At 41.6% G+C, this 3379-nt stretch overlaps 1 long non-coding RNA gene across 1 annotated transcript; it reads left to right on the forward strand.

The window, feature by feature from the left end:
- The first annotated feature begins 1404 nt into the window (after nucleotides 1-1404).
- LOC141082724 (uncharacterized) lies at nucleotides 1405-3132 on the forward strand. Its single transcript, XR_012230560.1, has 3 exons — nucleotides 1405-2155; nucleotides 2688-2810; nucleotides 2916-3132. It is a non-coding gene; the product is annotated as an uncharacterized lncRNA (long non-coding RNA).
- The last annotated feature ends 247 nt before the right edge of the window (nucleotides 3133-3379 follow it).

A 3379-nucleotide genomic window follows, 5' to 3' on the forward strand; every position in this document is an offset into this window, starting at 1 on the left:
TAAGTTACTTTGGCACGCCCACCATGGGTTCCTTCCAGCAGCGCAAGCATTTTGTCAAAGGTGTCTTTTTCGTAAAGTACCATTTCTGTCTGTTTGCGGTCACCTTTTAGGGCATTCAGTGCTATTTCTGCTAGTTAGGGTATGTTCCCACATTCCATATGGGAATGTTCTAACATTTTGTTAGATTAACTAGGTAGTTTGCATCCATTAATATATAAGGTGGAAGGTGGAGTATATGTTTTTCATTACCTGTTGATAAGATTTTATATACTTATACCAGGTGCTTTGTTAGCACATTTGCAAATAATAGTATCATGAAGGGTTTGTGCAGGGGTTATTGTGTTAAATGAACGCGATTGTGCGGTTTTAATTGTTTTTATAATTGCACTGCATGTTGTTTGTTTTGGATGATTAATAAAAAGTTTACTATCTTGTATTTTGTTATACCTTATTGGTGATCCCTCCACTTTACATGCCTCTTTTCTGGTTTATGATATTGGTCTTAAGCATGTAATTGGTGATCCCTTATAGTGGTGCCCTCCACAATTTTTGAGGTTATAACTGTTTTCTGGGGTATCTCTTTTGGTTCCCCTTTTCATAGGAGGAGGCACGCTATAGCAATTTTATTGGTATTTTACCATTGAGAGATGGATTTATCTGCCAGGGAAACGGCTTGGAGCCAAAGGGCTCAGGGGATTTTTGATACGGGCAGTAGTGATGTAGGTGGTCCATCTAATACAGATGAGAGCTTTACCGCCACTACTAATGAGTTGATCAATCTACATAAATCACTCACAAAAGTATGGTGGAATATAAGGAGTTTGGAGGAGTATAAGGTCACAGGCCTCATACCAAGGGGCTTGAGAGTACAAATTTTTCCAGCCTGGGAAGTCGATGAGACTTTTCAGGATATGTGGGAGGCTGGTTTGGTTAAATGTTTCCTTTTATTGATGGACATGTTAATAGCCCATGATCAGGGTTTGTTGGTCAAACTTAAGGATGATATTAAACTGTTGGAGACTAAACTTCTAACTTTTGACCCCACTATGGTTTCTCCATTTAAACAGCAACTAAAAACAGTTATAGACAAATTTGAAAAGGAGATCATAGAGGGGAAACGTCATAAATTTCAGCGGGATAAAATGGATTTCAATAATGGCCGAGCCTATAAGTGGAGACATAAAGGGAACAAGCGGGCTACCTTCTCTCAAACAGTGACCCATAAAGAAATTAACCCTAGATACGAACAGTCCTCTAGTGATTTTTTATCTTCGGACCACAGCGACCCAGAAGGAGCAACAGGAGGGGTAGATGCAAGAATAGGTGGCACAAGGAAAAGAAACAGGGGCTACAAACAGACGTCTCCAGCTTACAAGAGGGAAACGAGGTACAACCGCAGGAAACGGTGACCACCCCCTCCTCATCATCTGCAACAGGTGGTACATCCGGTCCAGGTAATTTACAAATTATCAACTTAACATCTTATAATCTCACTACAGCTGAGAGATCTGTTTTGGAACGGGGTCTAACTTTTGCTCCCATGAACACCTTGGATAAATTTACCCTTGTAAAGGATGTGTATCTCTTTTGTCGGCAGCTGACGTTTAAGCTGCTTTACCATCATCCCTCTCCAGTCGATAATTTTCCGAATGTTGATAGACAAGTCCTTAGAGACCTGATGGACTTGCTGCAGGAGAATGAAAATACGACCTCCAGAAGACCTTTTACTAGTCGTCTGCCTTCCCAAAGTACACCTTCTTTGGCCCTTTTTCCAGCAGTTCATATTTTCTTTATGAATGTATGTCGGGACATTCAGAATCTTCCTCTTGACACGCTTAAGAATCAAAATTTAAGTAAGGACGAATACAAAGCACTCCTTGATTTACAACGTAACAAGGACTTTTTGATACGGGAAGCTGACAAGGGGGGAAATATTGTTCTGTGGCCTAACTCTCTCTATTTACAGGAGGTGATGCGTCAACTACAAGCCACTCCATGTTATACCCGCCTTCCAGCTGATCCCAGTGAAGTATTCAAAAAGAGGTTGGATGCTCTAATTGGACAAGCTTTGCGTCAGGGGACCATCAATAAGAAAGAGGCTGATTTTCTGACTACTGATGACCCAATAGTACCTACTTTTTATCTTCTTCCCAAGGTACACAAATCTTTGGAAAATCCACCTGGCAGACCAATAGTCTCTGGTATTGGGGGTTTGTTTGAAAAACCGTGTATTTACCTTGATTTCTTTTTACAGCCTCTTGCTGTTAATTTGAGCTCTTACATTCGGGACTCGACATATCTTATTCAAATTTTGAATAATTTTTGCTTACCATCACAGACCTTACTGGTCACTTTGGATGTTGAGTCCCTGTACACGAGCATTAGCCACGATTTGGGCCTGGAGGCCATTGCCTTTCACTTAAACAAAGATTCCATGGGCGACAGGGCACACAACCGCTTCCTTTTGGATTTACTTTTCTTTATTCTCGATAAAAACTATTTTGTATTTGATAGGACCTTTTACAGACAGAGTATGGGGACTGCTATGGGAGCACGCTGTGCCCCCGCTTATGCGAATTTGTTTTTGGGGTGGTGGGAGGAGTTGGTGGTGTATTCTCATGTTGGCTTTAAAACACACTGTTTTAAATGGCTACGGTATATTGATGATGTCATCTTTTTCTGGACAGGCACAGAAGAAAGTTGCAGATCATTCATCAGTGAGCTGAACCAGAATCCCTATAATATCAAATTAACGTTTAACATTTCTTGTACGACGGTGGAATTTCTGGATCTCAGTCTCTCTTTGGAAGGTTCGCATATTTCAACTAAATTATATCGTAAGCCTACAGCCACCAACAGCCTCCTACATTATACCAGTTTTCACCCCCAACACTTAAAAAACGGTATCCCCACAGGTCAGTTTTTCCGAGCTAAAAGAAATTGTACTGATCCATCGGACTTTTTGTCGGAAGCAAGAACATTGACAGATCGTTTTAAGAGCCGTGGTTATCCCAAGAAAGTTATCTCTGCCTCATATCAAAGAGCAAGAACAAGTACACGCGCAGAATTGCTACAGAGAAAGCCACGTGAGTCTTCTAGACCTATAGGGATAGTGACAACTTACAACAATCAGTGGCACGATGTACGTAAAATCTTGGGCAAGAATTGGGGTATTCTATTGAGTGAGGCAAAATTGGTACCACATATCTCCAATACGCCCAGTCTGGTAGCACGAAGGGCTCGGAATCTCAAGGATCGGCTTTGCCATAGCCACTATATACGCCCCACGGTTAGACTGAACAGGGGGGTTAGGACTTTGGGTACCTACCCTTGTGGTGATTGCAATGTGTGCCAGTACATGGTTGCCAGACATGGCATT

The sequence above is a fragment of the Dendrobates tinctorius genome, unplaced genomic scaffold (genome assembly GCF_039654945.1).
Source record: "Dendrobates tinctorius isolate UK_male_01 unplaced genomic scaffold, ASM3965494v1 ptg000019l, whole genome shotgun sequence".
Classification (NCBI taxonomy): Eukaryota; Metazoa; Chordata; class Amphibia; order Anura; family Dendrobatidae; genus Dendrobates; species Dendrobates tinctorius.